General features: G+C 40.4%; 1 protein-coding gene and 1 long non-coding RNA gene across 5 annotated transcripts in view; one reads left to right on the top strand and one right to left on the bottom strand.

Annotated features, from left to right (window-relative positions):
* The window catches only part of LDB2 (LIM domain binding 2), a 403,146-nt gene that overhangs the window by 3,560 nt on the left and 374,574 nt on the right, over positions 1–25,012 (top strand). The gene's annotated exons all lie outside the window — the stretch shown is intronic.
* On the bottom strand, positions 20,268–24,832 carry LOC130355288 (uncharacterized). The gene is made up of 3 exons (XR_008888461.1): positions 24,763–24,832; positions 21,771–21,913; positions 20,268–20,819 (listed from the first exon to the last, which is right to left on the bottom strand). It is a non-coding gene; the product is annotated as an uncharacterized LOC130355288 (long non-coding RNA).

Raw genomic sequence — 25,012 nt, 5'->3', positions numbered from 1 at the left:
TCCTTTGCTCAATGAGCTGGGATGAGCTTTTTTAGGGGGTCGTCCAATTTGAAGCACCCATTGTTAAATACAAAGTTAATATATTTTTCTTTTTGTAGCTGACATTGTCAAATCCCCAAGTTTCTTATGCAGTTTTGTATATGCTGAGGATTCTGTTCTGGTATTTAGGATCCAGATGAAAATTTTTCTGCTCGAGAATTTTCAAAATCTGTGTTGGAAAAATTCATGGCATTTAGACTATAGTGCGGATTCCCATAGAATATAATAGAACTTCAGATTAAAAACTGAAATCAGATTATTGTCGATTTCTATCAAATTAATGGGGTCTCAGTTTGCAGTTATTGTTTTGGGTTTCCTGTAATTTGAGTCTCAATTTTTTTCCCCAAGAAACTGTATTAAAAACAGTGGCCACCGTTGCGGAAAATCCAAAACACATATCATTTTTTCTATAGTGTGATACTGGTAATGGTAGCATGATCTGTATGTGAATATAACCTAAGACTGTGTTCACATTGTGGTCACATGACACTTGCGGTGTTTAAACACAGTGTATGTCTTATCATTCTGATTTTTCATTGGTTTGAATCCAGAGCAAGTGGTTATAATGGAGTGATGCAGACTAAATGAAAAGAGAACTTAGAGGGGTATTCCAAGAATATTTTTATATATATATATATATATATATATATATATATATATATATATATATATATCAACTGGCTCCAGAAAGATAAACAGATTCATAAATTACTTCTATTAAAAAATCTTAATCCTTCCAATAATTATTAGCTTCTGAAGTTGAGTCGTTCTTTTCTGTCTGGCAACAGTGCTCTCTGCTGACATCTCTGCTTGTCTTGGGAACTGCACACAGCAGGAGAAGTTTGCTATGAGGATTTGCTTCTACTCTGGACAGTTCCCGAAACAGGTGTCATCAGAGAGCACTTTTAGGGTGGGTTCACACCACGATTTTGCTATACGGTTCCTGTATCAGGTTTTTGTTTAAAAATAAAAACGGATTCCTCAAAACCTGACTAAACTGTATCAAAACTTGTGTACAAATTTTTATCTGTATACTGTTTGAAAAATGATGTCCGGTTGCATCCGTTTTTTAAGAAAAAAAACATATAAGTTTTGAACTTTTCACTCCATTATGAATAAAGTTTCACTTGTTTGATTGAAATTCCAAGAAAAAAAAATGTGGAAAGTCAAAAAGCGTATGGTGAAAACCGGATGGAACCGTACGCACATACGTTTCTGTGCAGTTCCCATTGACTCCCATGTTAAAAAAAACATATACGGTTTAATACGGTTTTTCACCCGGACCAAAAACCGTGGTAGGCCACGGTTTTCTGTCCAGAAAAAAAAAAGTAAAAAACCGTGTGGTTTGAAAAACGGAGACATCCGTATACAATATGGTGCATACGGTTTTGAATGGGAAGTCTATGGGCACGGTTTTCTCTACGGTTGCATACGTTTTTTATGAAACCGTATGCTGAAACTGTATAGTAAAATCGTGGTGTGAATCTACCCTCAGACAGAAAAGAACAACTCAAGTTCAGCAGCTCATGAGTACAGTGATCCCTCAACTTACAATGGCCTCAACATACAATAGTTTCAACATACAATGGTCTTTTCTGGACCATCGTAAGTTGAAATCAGACTCAACATACAATGTACAGACAGTCCAGATCTGCGAAACGTGTCACAACTGGAAGAACTGACCAATCAGAATGGACATTTTACTGGTAAATCACCTCTATTACTGAAGTGCATGCACTGACTGGTGTCTGGTTGCGCCCCCTACAGTACAGGGAGGAACTACAAGTTCTGTACTACTCCTTACCTGTGCCAGGGTTAGCTGCTTCTTTGGACACCAAGTAAGGGCGGCTCCATTTGGGACACTGTGTGTACTGTATAGGACCCTGAAGAAGCTCCTGTCCTCTACATAAACCATTGTTTCCCAACCCGGGTGCCTCCAGCTGTTGCAAAACTACAACTCCCAGCATGCCCGGACAGCCAACGGCTGTCCGGGCATGCTGTGAGTTGTAGTTTTGCAATAGCTGGAGGCACCCTGGTTGAGAAACACTGACATAGACAGTGATTTACAGCTTCCAGTAGTTCTTTCTTACTTTTATATGGAAGAACATGATTTATCTGTATTAGTTATCTACTTATCTTTCTTTAATTCTGACTTTTTCCTATTTTTCGGATGACATTTTGGTGGCTTCAGAACCAATTACCAGGTTTCCATAGAGTTATGGTCTCAACATACAATGGTTTCAACTTACAATGGTCATCCTGGAACCAATTAATATTGTAACTTGAGGGACCACTATACTGAAAACTGAAAGGATTATGGTTTTTTAATAGAAGTAATTTACAAATCTTTTTAACTTTCTGGAGCCAGTTGATATATATAAAAAAAAGTTTTTTTTTTTGGATAACCCCTTTAAAGGTTTTCACCAGAAATAAGTACCTATACCAGGAATCAATGCAAAATAACATTATCAATAACATATCAATTTACTATTCTATAAGCAGCAGGCTATCCTTAGCGAACATAGTCTGAACACACATTATGCATTGTCAGATGCTCTACCCATAAGTCTTAGCATAGTAGTGCACCCTCCATCACATAAGCTATTGCATTAATATGATCCTTCTGTGGTCTGTGCACCTGCACAGCTGCTCGACATGTTTCCCCTGAGGGTGAGTTTTCTTCGCCTCACTCACTTCATAAAAATATTTACTACAAATAATAGAAAAATACTTATATAAAAGGGAAACTCCACCTAACACAGGCAGCAATGTAAACTCCATCATCTAGGTCAGTGTTTCCTAACCAGGGTGCCTCCAGCTGTTGCAAAACTACAACTCTCAGCAAAGGCTGTCCGGGCATGCTGGGAGTTGTATGTTTGGAACAGCTGGAGGCACCCTGGTAGGGAAAGACTGATCTATGTTATAACTGTCATCTTTATTTCCATACTGTGAAGTAGAAACATCTGCTATCATTATTGGCTATAGGGGGTGCAGTCGCACCAAAATCGTGGAACCTGAAGGGGGCCCCAAAGTACCTCAGGCCTATAAGTCGAAAATAGTAATATAAATGGCAAATGGCAGAAACAGGGCCAGTAACCTATTTTGCATCGGGGACCAGATGCTACAAGTTAGGCTTCTGCTTATACTTTGCCTCAAAATAGGACAGTGGTCTCCAAAATGTGGACCTCCAGATGTTGCAAACCTGCAATACCCAGCAGTATTTTTTTTTTTATTGCAGTTTTGCAACACCTGGAGGTCCACATTTCGGAGACCACTGATATAGGAGTTTAGGGGCACAATTTGATTCTATAGTCAATAAGCTCAGATGAGCTTTTTTAAGGGAGTTGTCCAATTCAAAGCACCCACTGTTAAATGGGCACTGTCGGAGACAAAAACTTTTGATATGTTGTAAAGCATGTATAACCAATAGGTTTTGCAATTGCTTTCATTAGAAAATGTTCAGTATTTCATACTGAAAAAGACAGTCAAACAACTGCCCCCCCCCCCCCTGCCTGCTTGGACACATACTAGTCCTGCTGTGTCCATGCGTCATCACCTATGTCATGGACACACTTCCTTGATTGACAGCTGTGAGCAGGAAAAATCCTCCCACTGTCAGCTTGTGTCCCGCTACTGTCAGTGAGGACAAGCTGGGAGTTGTAGTTTTGCTAATGCTAGGGGAGATGTAAGCAGAGAGCATACTGAGGGAGGGGGCGGAGACCTGCACAGTGAGGCCACGCCCCCTCCTTTTGAGAGGGATTCAGACTAGTGAGCTAAATTAAAAGTTTAATAAAAAAATAAATAAAGGTGCTAGACACATAACAATGTGATGTACATGGTCAGGATTAGGTACTGAGTGATATATTAAAAATAATTTTTGTTGGATCTTACGGATATGCATTAAAGAAAACGTTGTACAAACCAGGAGTAACTGTTGCAAAGCTACAACTTCCGGCATGACCAGAAAGCCAACAGCTGTCAGGGCATGCTGGGAGTTGTAGTTTTGCAGCATCTGGAGGTCCGCATTTTGGTGAGACTACTAATATAGGAGTTAAAGGACATAATTCGATCTTATGGTCAATCGGCTCAGATGAGCCCTTGTTTACGGGGTCGTCCAATTCTAAGCACCTACTGTTAATTACAACATAAATCTATCTTGTTTTTCTGTATCTGACATCATCATCGGTAGACTGAAAAGCTCCTACTAAGCTATGTCCATGCATAACGCAGATAGCTTTTTGATTTTAGTGTGACTCGTTGTAATACTTTGTTTGTCCTGCGGTGGTGCTGCGGTGAAAGCATGTTGTAAGCTTTTTTTTTTTTTTTTTTTTTAAAGTAAAAAAAATCACACTAAAAATAAGTGAATAAAACTAATTGACAAGACTTGGCTAATTGACTTGGGTCAATATTTTGTATCCATACCTTCTACTAGGAGTGCAATGAACTCAAAGAAAAAGAAATATTTGCATTTCTGTAGTGTGGATCCACTCTAGGTAACAAATACTGATAAACAGTAGCCCAATGTTTCCAAACCAGAGTGACTCCAGCTGTTGCAAAACTACAACACCCAGAATGCCTGGACAGCTGTTGGCTGTCCGGGCATGCTGGGAGTTGTAGTCTTGCAACAGCTGGAGGCACCCTGTTTGGGAAACATAGCCTTAGGCTGGGTTCACACTACGATTTGTAACTACGGTTCCCGTATACGGCTGGGAGGAGGGGGGACGGGGCTTAATCGCGGCGCCCGCACTCAGCCGTATAGGGGAACCGTATTTAATGCATGTTTCTGAGCCGACTGGAGTTAACCGCAGCCTCCGGTCGGCTGCTTTTTCGGCCGTATGCGGTTTCCCGACCGTAGGCAAAAACGCGGTCGACCACGTTTTTGCCTGCGGTCGAGAAACCGCATACGGCCGAAAAAGCAGCCGACCGGAGGCTGCGTTTCACTCCGGTCGGCTCATAGACATACATTCAATACGGTTCCCCTATACGGCTGAGTGCGGGCACCGCGATTAAGCCCCACCCCCCCTCCTCCCAGCCGTATACGGGAACCGTAGTTACAAATCGTAGTGTGAACCCAGCCTTAGCTGGTTTCCTAAACTTTAAAGGTTGTACTATTACATTTTGGTGAAACATTCAATTGTAGCTGAAAGGGGTACTCCGTTTGAAAATATATATTTTTTTAAATCAACTGGTGCCAGAAAGTTAAACAGATTTGTAAATTACTTCTATTAAAAAATCTTTACCCTTCCATTACTTTTTAACAGCTGTATGCTACAGAGGAAATTCTTTTCTTTTTGAATTTCTTTTTTGTCTTGCCCACAGTGCTCTCTGCTGACACCTGATGCCCGTATCAGGAACTGTCCGGAGCAGGAGAAAATTCCCATAGCAAAACCTATGCTACTCTGGACAGTTCCTGACACGGACAGAGGTGTCAGCAGAGAGCACTGTGGACAAGACAAAAAGAAAAGAATTTCCTCTGTAGCATACAGCTGTTAAAAAGTAATGGAAGGGTAAAGATTTTTTAATAGAAGTAATTTACAAATCTGTTTAACTTTCTGGCATCAGTTCATAAAAAATAAAAAAAAAGTTTTCCACCGGAGTACCCCTTTAACTAGCAGTTCCACAATTTAATGTTATTTGTTATTGAAATTAACTTTGAGGGTGCTTGAATCTCCCCATAGCTGTTTCATTGGGGTATACAAATTATTCTATGCAGATTACAGACGAAGGAAAGATGCAACTTTTCCGAAATTCTGAAAAAAAAAGATAATTTAAACAATTCTCTAATAGATCTAGGATATTAAATGTCAAGCACAGAAAAGACCAAATGGCAATTGGAAATAGAATCCCCATTGGAAGCAAGAGGTTTCTGCTTTTATAGACACAATTCCAGTACAGTATTCCTAGTCAAGTGATTCACTTCAATGTTTTCCGAAAATTAGCCCCCGAGAGAAACTATAAAGTGACTCCTGGATCCTGAATGTTGCTGACATGAATATTTCTTGCCGTATGCGCCTTTGGGACAGTGTCATGGATCACATATTGCTCGCAGATAGGAATCAAATACACAGATACTGTAAAACAATGAGGACATGTCCGTACCTTGTTGTGGAATACAAATGTCTAGTAGAGATCAGTCTTCTAGTCAAAGTCCTGATCAATTCACTTAGTCCCATTCAGACTGGCATTCTCCTTTATTATTTAGGAGTCCTTATTATTGTTAACCACTAGATGTCACTGGCCCACATTTATCATTTTCTTTAGACAGTTTTTTGTGTCTAAAAAAGGGGCAAAAAAGGCAAAAGCAGGGTTTTTTGCGCCTTTTTTCCCCCTTTTTGTTTACACATTTCTGCTGATTTTGAGTTGCAATCCACTGATTTTGAGTTGCAATCCACTGATTTTGGCAATAGACATGATATGGAAGGGATTTATCATTGTGCCTTTATGTAAAAAGGAGCAAAAAAAGGCGCAAAGCCACTGAAAAGTCTCTAAAACTACACCAGCCCAGACATGGTGTATCTTTTTGGTGTATGTGTAGACAGAAATTTCAGAAAATGTGACCTGCACAAAATTTATCAAAGCTCTTTTACCTTTTAAATAAATGTGGTGCCCCTACACATTACCAGCACACAAAAAAAAGGTGTAAAAAAATGCTTCACTTACACTGCAATGATAAATGTGGGCCACTGTGTTTGCCCGTGCAATTGTATGGCTCTAAATTCCACTGACATAATGGTAAGCACAAATATATATATTTATATATATAAATAGATAGATAAAATAAATAAATAAATATATATATATATATATATATATATATATATATATACACACATATATATATATATATATATATATATATATATATAGCTATATAACTATCTGTGCATACAGATATATTGTAGAAACATTGATTTTGACACAGTTTTTAAGCTTTGGTTTTTCTCTGTCTTAAGAATAAATTGTGCGTCAGAAGGAACTGTACACAGCGTATTATACTGAAACACAGGGGGCAAATTAGTTTTGTGTTAAGAAAAGCACATTCAACCAGGGCTCCTGGGAGACAGTTCATTATACTGCAGATAGTGAATACAGAAACTTTTATCATCCAGAATGTCGGAGTTGCTGTTTCAATGTGATATGTATGGGATTGGTGTCAAAGAAGACCCATCACCACCATCGTGACACGGGTGCGGGGGGTAAACACTAATACACTCATCCATTCACTTAGGCTAAAAATTAAGCACAAGACATACCCCAATATGGCTACATAAACACAGGAATACAAGTGCTACTGTCACAATACGAGTGATAAGTCCCTACACCCTATACACCCGTGCAGTCAACAATGTGAAACCTTGAAGGATCTGCCTGAGAAATGTGTCTGGACATCTTGGAGTTCTGTAGTCAAAGATAACTTATCCCCTATCAAAAGGATATAGATTGCGGGGGTCTGGCTGCTGGGACCCCCTGCGATCTTCTGAACAGGGCCCCAGCAGTCTGCTGGAAGGGGGCGTGCTGACCCCCGCAGGAAGCCCATAGAGATACATGGAGGGGACGTGTTGACCGCGACTTCCTGTGGGGGTCAGAACGGCCGCTTCCGGCAGACTACCTTGCCCCAATCAGGAGATCCCAGCGGTCAGACCCCCCGCAATCTATAACTTATCCCTTATCCTTTTGATAGGGGATAAGTTATCTTTCACTACAGAACTCCAAGATGTCCAAACACATGTCCCAGGCAGATCCTTCAATATTCCCCCGTGATCTATAAATAGGGAATAAGTGATTTTTCACTGCACTACTCCTGCCCGGCTACAGCATCATCTTTGTCCCAGCTAAAGCACAGGCAGGGACAAAGTCCAGTAAGTGAGGGTGGGACTACTCTGTGCTCACTCCTGTTCTGTCTTTCAGATTCTTGTCTGAAAACAGAGAGAAGGGGGTTACAGAGCAGCCTACAGTGATTAGCTGAAGAGACTCAGAGCTGTACGGCAGACTCAGGGAGGAAGATAATGCATGGTCAGTGAGGGCGGGCTCAGTGCTTGCCTCAGACACACCCCTTCCTGAGCAGTGAAGGTCAGAATCATGGAGCAGCGGAACAGAGAGATTTGTGAGCCAAATACAGAAGTTAGACACATAGAAAAGACATGTTAATGATCTGCATGACTTTCTGTGATATGACAGATACACTTAAAGATGAATTTTATTATAAAACATTTTCCGCCACCAAACTTGCATGTATAAACTAGACAGCAAAAAGATGTGAAACCATTTGCATTGCTAAAACCTACACAGTCAGGTGTTATAGTAGGCACTAGTTAGTTTCTGTTTATAAGGAAAACCACAGTGTTTTGCCAAATCTGTCTTATCTTGAAAACCAGTAGCACTTGACAGATCCTGTTGACTTACAATGGGGTCCAGTGGGTTTCATTGTGGTGTCGGTTACTGTCATGGGAAAAACTGTGCTGCATGCACTGCTATACATCCTGTCAAATCTAATAGAATCTGAGAATTTTCTGTATGATCTTTTTACTAGTTGTATAAGATTCAAGTATAAAGGAATTGCTTTCTTTAAGAACATCACACTTATTCATGGTTCTTACAGTTTAGCCCCTTTTTTAGATGTGGGGTCGAAAAAGAGTGTAAAGCTCATAGAACCGTATATACTCGAGTATAAGCCGAATTTTTCAGCATGATTTTTCGTGGTGAAAACGCCCCCCCCCCCCTCAGCTTATACTCGAGTGAACACTCCGCCTGTCAATCCCTTCTCATGAACGTCCCTGTGCGTCGTCATCAAGGCAATGTCACTAGTCCGGGGCCGGCCTGGAGCGTAGAAGAGGGCCTCCCGGTGAAGATGGACAGCCCGGAACGACTAACCCTCCCCACCGGACGGTCCCTGCAGCATAGATGGCTCGGACCACCGAGGGGAGGTGAATAGAAAACTAAAGGGGGGGGGGTCTGGATGATGACGAAGGCCCGACAGTGGTCTTCAACCTGCGGACCTCCAGATGTTTCAAAACTACAACTCCCAGCATGTCCGGGCATGCTGGGAGTTGTAGTTTTGCAACATCTGGAGGTCCGCAGGTTGAAGACCACTGATTGAAGGGATTGACAGGCGGTGATGATGAAGGGGGGGATGATGACAGGGTGATGATGATGGGGGTCTGGATGATGACAGGGTGCTGATGACGGGGTCTGGATGATGGCAGGGTGATGATGATGAGGGTGTTAATGATGGGGGTCTGGATGATGACAGGGGGGGGGGGGATGATGTATTTCCCACCCTAGGCTTATAGTTGAGTCATTAACTTTTCCTGGGTTTTTGGGGTGAAATTAGGGGCCTCGGCTTATATTCGGGTGGGCTTATACTCGAGTATATACGGTAAATGTAAAGCCATTAAAGGGGTTCTCCGGTGCTTAGACATCTTATCCCCTATTCAAAGGATAGGGGATAAGATGCCTGATCGCGGGAGTCCCGCCGCTGGGGACCCCCGGGATCTTGCACGCGGCACCCCGTTCGTAATCAGTCCCCGGAGCATGTTCGACCCGGGTCTGATTACCGACGACCACAAGGCCGGCAGCGTGTGACATCACGTCTCCGCCCCCGTGTGACGTCACGCTCCACCCCTCAATGCATAGCTGTCACGCTCCCTCCCGTAGGCTTGCATTGAGGGGTGGAGCGTGACTTCACACGCCGGCGCAGGTGTCACGTCACACGATGCCCGCCCTGTAGTCGCCGGTAATCAGTCCCTGAGCGAACACGCTCCTGGGACTGATTACAAACAGGGTGCCGCGTGCATGATCCCGGGGGTCCCCAGCAGGGACTCCCGCGATCAGGCATCTTATCCCCTATCCTTTGAATAGGGGATAAGATGTCTAAGCACCGGAGAAACCCTTTAAAGAAAGGTTTGCAATTGCAATTCTGGGCCAATGTTAGGAACAAGCTGTTAATATCAATTTAATAGATCTATAGGTAAGTCTCATAAAGTCTACATTTAATTTGATGTTATGTTTAAAAGCTGAATGAGAAATTTTAGTTGGGGTTAAAAAAAAAATAAATAAAAAAAAAAACAATTAAATAAATAAATAAATAAAATAAATATTGGTACAACAGGACATGCTCAGTTAAAAAAGTAATAGACAATATTATCCATTACCCTCCTTGGAACCTTTATTACCTCTTTTTCCGCTCCATCTTTTAAAACTATGTTCCGTTTAGATTCTGTGTTACATATTAAATATAAAAGGGTGCAGAAATCTTTATGGGGAGATTTATCAAAACCTTTGCAGAGGGAAAAAGTGGTGCCGTTGCAGCAACCAATCAGATCGCTTCTTTCAGTTTTCAGAGCCCTTTTTAAAAATAAAAGAAGCCATCTGATTGGTTGTTATGGGTAACTGCACCACTTTTCCTCTGCACAGGTTTTGATAAATATCCATCAATGTCTATGCACGTGACCTGGAGCTCAGCAACATAAAAACAAAGCTCAGTCTGCTATAGGCATATATTCTAAATGAATAATCTCAGAATTTAAAAAAAGTTGGTGTAAAAAAAAAAATTGTTCAGTAATATATATATATATATATATTATATTAGTAGCTAAGAAGACCAAAAGTATTGAGACACCCGTGCCAGATGAGGTTAAAGGGGTACTCCGCCCCTAGACATCTTATTCACTATCGAAAGGATAGGGGATAAGATGTCAGATCACGGGGGTCCCGCCGCTGGGGACCCCCGGGATCTCGGCTGCAGCACCCACCTGTTGCGGCTTCCGGCAGTGCTGGAGGCTCTCATCCTAACGGCTCACGACCACGGTGACGTGAGATCGTGATGTCACGACTCCGCCCCTGTGTGACATCACACCCTGCCCCTCAATGCAAGTCTATGGGAAGGGGTGTGACGGCTGTCCATGTCAGGAACTGTCCAGAGCAGAAGCAAATCCCCATAGCAAACCTATCCTTCTCCAAACAGTTCCTAAAATGGACAGAGGTGTCAGCAGAGAGCACTGTGGTCAGACAGAAAGAAAATTCAAAAAGAAAAGAACTTTCTCTGGAGCATACAGCAGCTGATAAGTACTGGAAGGATTAAGATTTTTTTTAATAAAAGTAATTTACAAATCTGTTTAACTTTCTGGTACCAGTTGATTTCTTTCCAGTGGAGTACCCCTTTAAGTACATATTTGAGTACAGGGTCGGTTTTAGACCAAGTATGCTGGCAAAGAGAGCTTGTGGGTCACATGACCAAAGATTAACATGTTGTGCTCCCTCAATAGTGCAAACTGGGGTAGTGATGCAATCTTCAATTACCTGTGACTGCAACCTGACAAACATGATGATTTCATCCAGGATGGATTTTGGGGAGTGGGAGTTGTAGTTTTGGAACAGCTGGAGGCATTCTGGTTGGGAAACACTGCTCTATTACCTTCTCCTGTCTATGTTCATTGTATCTGGGAGGACCTGTGATAACATCATCAGGAAGGTCCTGTACTGCCAGCACAGCTATGGAGCCATACTTACATCACTGCAGTCTGTCACAAATTCTGCAAATGAAGTAATGTGTATATAGTGTTCAGGTGGTCCCCTTGGGAATGGGGGCCCTGGCCAATCGCCCAGGTACCCCCCTCCCCCAACACCGCTTCTGTTTGCGTAGGTGGAGCCTACAATTGAGTCTTTAGTGGTCCCCCTTGAACAGAAAAAGGGAGCACTGTCTTTACAGGTTAGCAGTATTTTCGAGATAAACCTCATTATTTTCCTACATATTCTTTTGTATCCAAACCTGTTTACGATTATTAGACATATAAAGGCTTGTACTGTCAAAAAAATGTTTGGATGTAGGATGTATCACAAGACTTCATAGAAATTTGTTAAGCTTTCTGCCAAAAAAAAACAAAAAAAAAAAGAGAAAAAAAAAATTAGCTGCCAGGTTTAGGATGGAATCGCTGCCAGAAACTGCTGGATGCCCAGGAGGGCAGTCTAGATTTATATCAGTTTTGGAAAGGCAATAAGCATAGATGTTATTGTGGCAAAAAGTAACTGTGTAAATCTTTATCAACTAGTGGTTCTTTAGCAAATGCATTGTCAACCAGAATCTTAGCATTCTTCAAAACATCAACTTCCATCACAACTTACTTTATCTGATAGCCAATAGTGTTGCTCACGAATATTCGCAATTCGAATATTATTCGCGAATATCGCATATTCGCGAATTCGCGAATTTCGCGAATATAGCGCTATATATTCGTAATTACGAATATTCTTTTTTTTTTTTTTTCACAGTACACATCACAGTGATCACCCCTCTCTGCTTCCAGCTTGTGTGGTGTAAAGAAGGCTCTAATACTACTGTGTGAGACTGGCGTGCGAAAATTCGCATATGCAAAAATTAGCATATACTAATTTTCGCATATTCGAATTTTCGCGTATGTTAATTTTGTATATGCTAATATGCACATATGATAGTTTTCGCATACGCGAATTTTCGCATATGCGAAAATAAAACGGGAATATAACGAATATGCGAATATTCGCGAATATATGACGAATATTCGTCCATATATTCGCGAATATTCGCGAATTCGAATATGGCCTATGCCGCTCAACACTAATAGCCAATACATTTCCTGCAAACACCTATATCAGTGCCTGTTTCTCACACCTAGTCATATTTGGATTTTCATTGATTGTTTAAAGCATGTGATTGTTTAAAGCATGTGATATTCCTTTAAACTCACCTGAGGCAAGTAACAGGTGTGGGAAATATAGAAATCACACCTGAAAGCAGATAAAAAGGAGAGAAGTTCACTTAGTCTTTGCATGGTGTGTCTGTGTGTGCAACACTAAGCATGGACTACAGAAAGATAGTAGAGAACTGTCTGAGAACCAAAATTGTGGAAAAATATCAACAATCTCAAGGTTACAAGTCCATCTCCAGAGATCTAGATTTGTCTTTGTCCACAGTGCGCAACATTATCAAGAAGTTTGCAACCCATGGCACTGTAGCTAATCTCCCTGGGCGTGGACGGAAGAGAAAAATTGATGAAAGGTGTCAATGCAGGATAGTCCAGATGGTGGATAAGCAGCCCCAAACAATTTCCAAAGATATTCAAGCTGTCCTGCAGACTCAGGGAGCATCAGTGTCAGCGTGTCGACATTTACATGAAATGAAACGCTATGGCAAGAGACCCAGGAGGACCCCACTGCTGACACAGAGACATAAAAAAGCAAGACTACATTTAGCCAAAATGAACTTGAGTAAGCCAAAATCCTTCTGGGAAAATGTCTTGTGGACTGATTAGACCAAGATAGAGTTTTTTGGCAAAGCACTTCATTCTACTGTTTACCAAAAACGGAATGAGGCCTACAAAGAAAAGAACACAGTACCTATAGTGAAATATGGTGGAGGTTCAATTATGTTTTGGGGTTGTTTTGCTGCCTCTGGCACTGGGTGGCTTGAATGTGTGCAAGGCATCATGAAATCTGAGGATTACCAATGTATTTTGGGTCGCACTGTACAGCCCAGTGTCAGAAAGCTGGATTTGCATCTGAGATTTTGGGTCTTCCAGCAGGACAATGGGGGAGATTTATCAAAACCCGTGCAAAGGAAAAGTTGCTTAGTTGCCCATAGCAACCAATCAGATTGCTTCTTTTATTTTACAGAGGCCTTGTTAAAAATGAAAGAAGCGATCTGATTGGTTGCTATGGGCAACTGGGCAACTTTTCCTCTGTACAGGATTTGATAAATCTCCCCTAATCACCCCGAACATACGTCAAACTGCACCCAGAAATGGATGGCAACAAAGCGCTGGAGAATTCTGAAGTGGCCAGCAATGAGTCCAGATGTAAATCCCATTGAACACCTGTGGAGAGAACTTAAAATTGCTGTTGGGAAAAGGCGCCTTCCAATAAGAGAGACCTGGAGCAGTTTGCAAAGGAAGAGTGGTCCAACATTCCGGCTGAGAGGTGTAAGAAGCTTATTGATTGTTATAGGAAGTGACTGATTTCAATTATTTTTTAGAAAGGGTGTGCAACAAAATATTAAGTCAAGGGTGCCAATAATTTTGTCCAGCCCATTTTTGGAGTTTGGTGTGACATTATGTCCAATTTGCTTTTTTTCATCCCTTTTTTGGTTTAGTTCCAATACACACAAAGGTATTAAACATGTGTATAGAAAAACATGTGTTACTGCAATCCTTTTCTGTGAGAAATGACTGTATGAGACAGACAAACAGATAGATAATAAATATATACATAGATGATGGATAGATGAGATAGATATAAGATAGATAGATAGATAGATAGAAAAGAGATAGATAGATATGAGATAGATAGATAGATATGAGATAGATAGATAGAAATGAGATAGATAGATATGAGATAGATAGATAGATAGATAGATAGATAGATAGATAGATAGGTAGATATTGGATAGATAGATAGATAGATATGAGATAGATAGATAGATAGATAGATAGTAGATAGATAGATAATAGATAGATAGATAGATAGATAGTGGATAGATGATAGATAAATAAATAAATAGATAGACAGACAGAACAGACAGACAGACAGACAGACAGACAGACAGACAGACAGACAGATAGATAGATAGATAGATAGATAGATAGACAGATAGATAAATGATAGAACCTTTATTAATTAATAAAATTATTCACTTACCCCAGTAGTGCTGGAGGTAACCACCTACTGCAGCTATTCCTCATGTGCAACTGCTCTAAGGCACTATCCTAACCTGTGGCTCTCCAGCTGTTGGAGTCAAAGGCTGTGAGGGCATGATGGGATTTTTACGTTTGCAACAGCTGGAGAGCTCTAAGGCATTCTGGATATTTGCTTTACAGTCTAAACAGAACCATTGTCAGGGACTCTTGTGTTTAACAACATAACTTCTGGCTCTGGCATATAACTAGAAGACAAAATCAATATTAAAATGTAAAGTGGTAAGTGTACACAAACTAGCAGTTTATAATGTAAAATTGCCATACTAAGGTTTAACTGAAGGGTTAGATCTATTCCATTATTACTTATTATTCTTACAGGTCAATTTTTACAATGTTTTTTGTTAGATGGGTCCAACAGGGGATCTATTGGAGACCTGACAGCAAGGGCCTCATGTACTAGGATTTCTTTTTTTACCTCTTTCTAGGGTGACTTTGTATCCTTCGGATAGGGGATAAGTTATTTTCCACTTCAGTATTCCTTTAACTTTTTCATCATATGCATGAATGGGGTTCCACATGTGTTTAAATTATGGTGCACGCGAAATGCGCCAAAGTGCTCCAACATTTTTAACCTCTCAGTTGAAAGTAAAAAATCACAGCCTGAATGAGGTACATGGGGCCCCACGTGTTCCGTTTTGCAGCAGCACCATCAGAGTGGAAATGAAGCTTTACACCAATCTCTATGGAATGATTGAATAAACATTATGGGGGAGATTTACTAACTGCGTTTTTTTTTGGCACACCATGCGTTAGTAAAGCCCTGCCCATTCTAGGTCTGCTGGTATAACTAAATGGCGCATACACTTCTAAGTAAACCCAGCAATGCTGTGGCTTCCTGAGGAAGCGGTGAATCACCGTGAAACACGTTGCATTGTTTTGAAATAAATGTGTTTGTCCACTACCTTGGCAGCCGTGCAGCGCCTGATGGTATCCCACCACCACCTAGAGGGAAGAATTTGTACTGTGGGGAGGGTGCACCCCCAACAACTCCCTTTCCATAGGAGGCCATGCCCTGATCCAGCCTCCTTCATCCCTCCTTAACACACCATTGGTGCATTCGACACACATGCTTCAAATGTTGTAAATATTTTTGCATAAATTTGTGACATTTGATTGTCGGCACTGCTGGCGCTACTTAATAACTCTTCACCTCTGTGTCCTCCATAGTAAAAAGTGATCTTCTAGCCTGTTTTATAGATTCAGATTATTTTATTATTTTATTAAATTATAGATTATATAAAATAATATAACATTGTTTTTTTATTTCAATATGAAATACACCAAATTCAAAAATTTGGAATTTGTTAAACAGGTTTCTTGTGCTCAGTGCAGCAATGATTTATAGCAAGCCCGATATCCAAATAAAATACAATATGCCCAGCTTTATTTCATATAGACAAGTCTAACGGGGCATAATTCAGCAATATTTAAAGTGGCATGGATTGTTCAGCTGGATTTTAGAATTATAATCAATGCCATTTTCCAGCTTTATGATTCTCAGTGTGAACCTTAAAAATAACCCTGTGAGCCACAATGCCGCGTGCACTTATCTGAAATCAGCTCTGACCATAATAGTATGATGGATGGGTGAGACTACTGTGATTCGGGTGCTCGTTTCATATACAGAAAACATAAGTTATGAGCATTGCATATGACCGTGTGCCAGTAGTAGTTAAATGTGAAATAATGAGAGCGTATCAGCACACACAGGCACCCGCAGCAGTCAAGCACTCAGTCAGCGGGGCCTACTTATTTTCTCTATATTTTCTCTAAAAATGATCTTCAGAGTCTTTGCCAGGCTTGGGATTTCTATGGCTGGGAAAAAAATACATGTCACAAAAAGGGCACCGTCTGCTTATATATCCAAGACAGAGACATGCTACTGGCATCAACATCACAATGCAGAGGCAATGAATTTCCTAAAGAACTGTAATATATATATATATATATATATATATATATATATATATATATATATATATATATATAAAACTCAACGTGTGTGTGTGTGTATGTATGTATGTATGTTCCACAAAAACTTTCGAACGGCTAAAGATATTAACATGAAACTTGGCACACATGTTACTTATATGTCAGCAACAAACATAGGATAGGTAATTTAACCCTTACTCACCCCCATTTGTCAGGGTCGGGGTTTTTGTTTAAAGTCCCATGCAAGTCAATGGGAAATATATGTTACTGCATAACTTCCAAACGGCTGGAGATATTTCAATAATACTTGGTCACATGTTACTTATATGTCCACTTAAAATATAGGATAGTTAATTTAACCCATAACTACCCCCATTTGTGAGGGTCAGGGATTTTTTTAAAAGTCCCATGCAAATCAATGGGAAATGTATGTTCCCATCTAATTTCCGTTAGGCTGGAGCTATTTCATTACCTGGTACACATATTACGAGTCGGGATATGAGGACGGGATGGTAAGATGGGATTGGTGGTCGGGATAGGAGGACGGGATATGAGGACGAGATATGAGGTCGGGATAGGAGGTCAGGTAGGAGGTCAGGATAGGATGTCGGGATAGGAGGTCGGGATAGGAGGACAAGATAGGAGGATGGGATATGAGGATGGGATAGGAAGTCTGGATAGGAGGTTGGGATAGGAGGTCGAGATAGGAGGACGGGATAGGAGGTCAAGATAGGAGGTCGAGATATGAGGTCGGGAAAGGAGGTCGGGATAGGAGGACACGATAGGAGGTCTGGATAGGAGGTCAGGATAGGAGGTCGAGATAGGAGGATGGGATAGGAGGTCAAGATAAGAGGTCGAGATATGAGGACGGGAAAGGAGGTTGGGATAGGAGGTCGGGATAGGAGGACGGGATAGGAGGTTGAGATAGGAGGTCGGGATAGGATTTCAGGATAGGAGGTCGGGATAGGAGGACAAGATAGGAGGACGGGATATGAGGACGGGATATGAGGTCTGGATAGGAAGTTGGGATAGGAGGTCGAGATAGGAGGATGGGATAGGAGGTCAAGATAGGAGGTCGAGATATGAGGACGGGAAAGGAGGTCGGGATAGGAAGTCTGGATAGGAGGTCAGGATAGGAGGTCGAGGTAGGAGGATGGGATAGGAGGTCGAGATAGGAGGACGGGAAAGGAGGTCGGGATAGGAGGTCGGGATAGGAGGACGGGATAGGAGGTCGAGATAGGAGGACAGGATAGGAGGTCGGGATAGGAGGTCAGGATAGGAGGTCGGGATAGGAGCTCGAGATTGGAGGACGGGATAGGAGGTCGGGTTAGGAGGTCGAGATAGGAGGACGGGATAGGAGGTCGAGGACGGGATAGCAGGACGGGATAGGAGGACGGAATAGGAGGACGGTATAGGAGGTCGGGACAGTAGGTCGAGTTAGGAGGTCGGGATAGGAGGTCAGGATGTGGGGTCGGGATATGACAACAATATATGATGACTGCATATGAAGTCAAAAGCTTCCTCCTTTGTTTATTTTCCTCCCCAAAAAGGATTAGGAAGTAAAAACCGGGCAACGCCGGGTACTCAGCTAGTATATATATGCATATATATATATATATATATATATATATATATATATATATATATATACTAATTGAGTACCCGGCGCTGCCCAGTTTTTCCTACCTTATCCTTGTGGGTTAGGAAAAGCAACAAAGGAGGATATATCCCCTCCTCATATCCTGAACCCAAATCCCGTCCTCATATCCTGTCCTCGTATCCTGTCCTAATATCCCAATCTCATATCCTGACCTCATATCCTGACCTCATATCCCGTCCCCATATCCTGTTCCCATATCCAAACCTCATATTCCGTCCCCATATCCCTTCCCCATATCCCATCCCCTTATCCCGTCCCCATATCCCCACCTCATATCCCCACCTCATATCCCATCCTCCTATCCTGACCTCATATTCCAACCTCATATCCCGACCTCATATCCCGTCCCCATATCCTGTCCTCATATATCATCCCCATATCTAATCCTCAACTCCAGTCCTCAGGTGGGGCTGCGTTGTGTTAAATATATTGTAAGCTGAAAATAAAAGGGGTGTAGCTTAAAGTGTGGGTGTGTATTTGCAAGATGGGGCATGGAATGCAGGGAGGGTGTGGCTTGCTAGCCAAACTGACGCCTTCACCAGGAGTGCAGAGCTTGTGGAGTAAGGTACCAGAAGTCCTATATACTTGCATGGGACTTGAAACAAAAACAAAAAAAATTGGGGTAGGTTAGGGTTAATTTAACTATTATATATTTTTATTTGACATATAAGTAACATGTGACCAAGTATTATTGAAATATCTACAGCCGTACAGAAGTTATGCTGGATTTGCATTGGACTTTAAACAAAAACATCGACCCTCAGAAATGGGGGGTAGTTAAGGGTTAAATTAACTATCCTATATTTTTGTGGACATATAAGTAACATATGACCAAGTATTATCGAAATATCTCCAGCCGTTTGGAAGTTATGCAGTAACATATATTTTCCATAGACTTGTATGGGACAAAAACCCAGACTCTCGCAAATGGGGGGGAGTAAGGGTTAAATTACCTATCCTATGTTTGTTGTTGACCTATAAGTAACATGAGCACAACGTTTCATGTTAATATCTTCAGCCATTTGGAAGTGATGCTGGAACATACACACACAGATAGACTCGTTAGTGTTAAAATGTTTCAGGTGTTAATTTGGAGCAGTTTTCCTAAATGTGGTGTTATTGCTCCTACACTCTCTCATACTGGTCACTGGAAGTCCAACATGACATTTCATGGCAAAGAACTTTCTGAGGATCTGAAAAGAAAGAATTGTTGTTTAACATAAAGTTTGGCCTTGACCCTGGAAGGGAGCTGCTCTATCTATAGCTGATCTTGCTGCGTTTTTACTGGTTCAGTTGGTCAAGCATTATTTATATGTGGCTAAAAAAACAGGAAAGTTCTGTATTATGAAACCAATAGAAAAGATACTAGTGTGGTGGCCCCGTACAGGAGTTGCACCGCTGTGCCCTTGCTGCCCTGTCAAGCGGACTCTAATTCAGTAACCCCCTGTACAAATGTTCAGTGAATAGTGTTAAATGCCTATGATAATCAATGTAAAGTGTATATAGTGTTATGTACCTTTAAGTAATGTTGCTAAGGGTTGTAACCAAGAAAGGTACCAGTGACCATGTGACCTACAGGGTGACCTATGGACCCCTCCAGAGTCTCCTCCATATAAACCCTAGGTGGAGCTAGTTTAGGCTCTTAGTCCAAGTCTTTGCCGAGCTACAGTGAGGTCAAGTCCGGAGAGAGTGTCTTGTGCCCTGAAGAGGCCTAAAGCCTACCACGCAGCCACAGGTGAACGTCAAAACCTGGTAAGCTACAAACGGGGTGAAGTCTGTCTAGTCAGTCCCAGTCAAATCTGTCAAGATTAATCTGTGTCAAGTCAGAGTGGTCCTGCATCAAATTATCTAAGTCCACTACAAATTCCAGCGAGCTCTAAGGTCTCAGAAGTCACTGGTCACCTCCCTGGGCCTGTATAAACTGTTAAGACTGTTACACCTGTCTACCTCAATAAAGCTGCCATTGTTCCGTAACTTGGCATCAGAGTCATTATTTGCCCCCGTGCCTAGCCCAGGATCCAGCGGTATACCTTCGGGTGGTGAAGAGATTAAACCATGCCCTGGCATCACGAACACAAGGGATTAATGCCATCTGCCCCTAGGGTAATTCCATCTGCCCTCATCCCACCCTCACCACACTAGTATGCTCAATTTTGGTTTATTCAGCAATTTACTTTGGGCCCCTGCAGGCTTATCAACTGGGTATAATAAAAACTTGGGCATCATGATTATTCTTGATTGCTACACCTTGACCACACAGTAGCAGTATCCTCCTGACTTCAACAAATGTATTACAAAGTGCTAAAAATGCCACATGAATTACATTCCCTTGTTCTTATATATTGCATGCATTCTTTATGCTATTTAGCATTTTCCTTCTGAAATTAAGCATCTGTTCGGGGTCGCCGCGATGAGATCCAGACATGAGCAGTCAAGCGGCAGAATCATTGATCAATGGTTTCCTATGAGAAACAATATAAAAGATCAGTGTGTGCAGTGTTATAGGTCCCTATGGGAGTGAATAAAGATCATTTAACCCCTTCCCTAATAAAAGTTTGAATCATCCCCCTTTTCCCATTTAAAGAAAAACTCTGTGTATATAAAAATAAAAATAAACATATGTGGTATTGCAACGTGCAGAAATGTCCAAGTTATAAAAATATATCATTAATTAAACCACACGGTCAATGGCGTACGCGCAAAAAAATTCCAAAGCCCAAAATGGCGTCTTTTTGGATACTTTTTATGTCATGAAAAAAAATTAATAAAAAGTGATCAAAAAGTCTAATCAATACAAAAATGGTACAGCTAAAAACTTCAGATCACGTCGCAAAAAATTAGCCCTCATACCGGCCCGTATGCGGAAAAATAAAAAAGTTGTAGGGGTCAGAAGATGGAAATTTTAAACATATAAATTTCCCTGCATGTAGTTATGAATTTTTCCAGAAGTGCGACAAAATCAAACCTATATAAGTAGGGTATCATTTTAATCTTATGGACCTACAGAATAAAGATAAGGTGTCATTTTTACCGAACAATGTACTGTGTGGAAACGGAAGCCCCCCAAACTTACAAAATTGAATTTTTTCTTCAATTTTGACGCACAATGATTTTTTTTCCGTTTCGCCGTAGATTTTTCGGTAAAATTACTGATGTCATTACAAAGTAGAATTGGTGGGTCAAAAAATAAGCCATCATATGGATTTTTAGGTGGAAAATTGAAAGAGTTATGATTTTTAAAAGTAAGGAGGAAAAAAACGAAAGTGCAAAAACTGGAAAACCCTCCGTCCCCAATGGGTTAAAGGGGTATTTCAGTATCAGAAAAATATATTTAAATATAATTATCACCCTAAAACATATGTCACCAATATAGTGTTGTCACACTGTCCTCATCATGTTTTTTCTTGACTCACCTCTGAAAGGAAGTTTTGTAGTCCTTTTATTTACAGTATGGCAGTATTGTCTCCAGCTACTCTCGGGGGAAAAAAAAGTATGGGAACTCTTCCACTAAAGGGCTGGTCCTGCAGGACTCCTGATAATGGGAACAGTGTTCTTGCTGTAAAAAAAAAAAAAAAAAGTGCAGGAACTCAGTCCCCATACGTTACTACAGGACTTGAGCCCTGCATATATAGCTATATGTTTTAACTTTTGAGGGGCAAAATAAAACTTTCTACTCACCGCATCTTTATGAACATCTTTTTTTTTAAATTAAATATACTTGGTGAGTGCCAACTACCTATTCTCTTGAGAAAATTGCATTATTGGACTGTATGTGTCAGTGCCCCATGGTGCATCATTTATATCAGGGGCTTTACCTACATCTCTGCCTGTGGATAATTCGGAGTAGCGGCAGTGCCGACTCACAACTGTTTCTATGTATATTCAAAAATAAAACTTTGTTTGGGACATTTAGGGAAGAATGAGCATGAGCTTTGAGTTGAACAATGCAACAGGCAGAGGAGCAAACAGGGAATAATACAGCAGCTACTAGCTGACTGATTGTCTAAGGGTGCATTCACATGTTGCATATGGGTTGAAGAAATTCAAATTCCATTCATCACAGTTCCATTCATCTGAATGATATTATTTCTGATGAATAGGACACATTTCTGCACGTGTGAATTCAGGGTCTGCTCATACATACTGTATACACTGCATATTTTATTTCTGCATTTATTCTTATTTACACAGCATAAAATGTATATAGTCCCCTAAATGTATGTTCACACCCAGAAGATGTACAAATTCTCAGCATGTGAACATTCCCTTAAAGAACCAATCTGTAGCAGGGCACTGAAGCCACAGCTGTGGTATGGGAGAAACTGGCAGGAGTTCTGTGGGAGGGGTGTAGGCAGGGTAGAAGGGCTGTGATGAAGATCTGAGGGAAAGAAATGCCTTCGGGGAATTGTAGTACTTAAAGGGGTTATCCAGGAAAAAACTATATATATATATATATATATATATATATATATATATATATATATATATATATTAACTGGCTTCAGAAAGTTAAACAGATTTGTAAATTATTTCTATTAAAAAATCTTAATCCTTTCAGTACTTATGAGCTGCTGAAGTTGGGTTGTTCTTATCTGCCTAAGTGCTCTCTGATGACACATGTCTCTGGAAGTGTCCAGAGTAGAAGCAAATCCCCATAGCAAACCTCTTCTACTCTGTGCAGTTCCCAAGACAAGCAGAGATGTCAGCAGAGAGCTTTGTTACTAGACAGAAAAGAACAACTCAACTTCAGCAGCTGATAATTATTGGAAGAATTAAGATTTTTTAATTTAAGTAATTTACAAATCTCTTTAACTTTCTGGAGCCAGTTGATATATCATAAATAAAAAGTTTTTTCCTGGAATACCCCTTTAACAACTGACAGAGGCTAAAAGGACATACAAACCCACAAAACAAATAGATTTTTGGAGGTTTCAGAAACGGGGCACCTTTGCTTCTGCAGCATTTATATGTTTTTTTTTTACCTTACTTCTGACTATCCCTTTAACCCCTTAAAGACTCAGCCCATTTGGACCTTAAGGACTCAGACAATTTTATTTTTACGCTTTCGTTTTTTCCTCCTCCCCTTCCAAAAATCATAACTCTTTTATATTTTCATCCACAGACTAGTATGAGGGTTTGTTTTTTGCGCAAACAGTTTTCCATTGTAATGCCATCACTCACTTTACCATAAAATGTATGGCGCAACCCAAAAAATACTATTTGTGTGGGGAAATTAAAAAGAAAACCGCAATTTGCAAATTTTGGAAGGTTTTGTTTTCACGTCGTACAATTTATGGTAAAAATGACATGTGTTCTTTATTCTCTGGGTCAATACAATTAAAATTATACCCATGATTATACACTTTTCTATTACTGTTGCGCTTGAAAAAAATCGCAAACTTTTTAACCAAATTAGTACATTTAAAATCCCCCTATTTTGAAGACCTATAACTTTTTCATTTTTCCGTATGAGCGGAGTTATGAGGGCTCATTTTTTGCGCCGTGATCTGTACTTTTTATTAATACCATATTTGCTTATACAAAACTTTTATTAAATTTTTTATAAATTTTTTTTTGGGAATAAAATGTTATAAAAAAGCAGCTATTTTGGCCTTTTTTTTTTTTTTTTACGTTCACGCCGTTCACTGTACGAGATCAATTACATTTTATTTTAATAGTTCGGATATTTACACATGTGGCGATATCAAATATGTATATAAAATAATTTTTTTACACTTGTAAAGCGCATGCGCAGCAAAACGTGTTGCATCCTGGTAAATAAATCCTCTTTTCACCATTCTGGTTGTGTCCTTTGGTCCGGTCAGCACCAATATAATCCAGCCATTTGGTCTAGTGAAGCCTATCCTAATACTCTATCATTTGGAGGCTGGAAGGGGCAGACGGGACTGATACCGATTCTATATAGCACGCATATCATTGTTGTGTATGACGGTACATAACCACCCAGGGTAAGTGGCATTTGATCCTTGATCATTTTTACCCATCCTCCGGTGTGTTACGCTATGAAGCGCTTTACTTTTAGATACATTTGTATGTTGTCTCACATATATTCCCCTTATCCTTCCATACCCTCGGAAGAAAGTTAAAAACTAACTTACTGTACAAGTTGTCAAATTCTACAGGAATTATCTACTAAGGAATTATTTTTAAATTTCATTTGATGGGAAAAGGTGCAGAACCATAACATTCTACATACCATGTTTTCAGCCTTTGTGAGACAGGTAACAAAATAACTAACACAATAGACTACCATACATACAGTATCCTATACAGTACCCCTGGGCTTCTATTGGGCAGAGACACGTCTAAAGTAGATTTTTGGCATCTACAGTATATGAAAGTTTTAAAGCGGCATAAAAAACAAATTTATCTTACTTATCTTACTCTTATTTTAAAGAATTCCTTTAGGTAGATTCTGTTCCTCTGTCTTTTTCCTCTGTGAGACATAACAAAGTAGCACACAGCTTCTAAAAAGGAATAACTCTGTAATGTGACATGCGTTGTAATATGCTTCAATATTTTTTAAGATTTCATATGAAATCAATGATGGTAAACATCTGTATGTATTTCCCTCCCACAAGTCCCACTCACCTTGGTAATATTAGTTTAATACAACTAAGTTTACTATAACTCC

This window comes from Hyla sarda, chromosome 1 (assembly GCF_029499605.1).
Source record: "Hyla sarda isolate aHylSar1 chromosome 1, aHylSar1.hap1, whole genome shotgun sequence".
In the NCBI taxonomy this organism is placed as follows: Eukaryota; Metazoa; Chordata; class Amphibia; order Anura; family Hylidae; genus Hyla; species Hyla sarda.
This window is presented reverse-complemented; position numbering and strand designations above follow the sequence as displayed.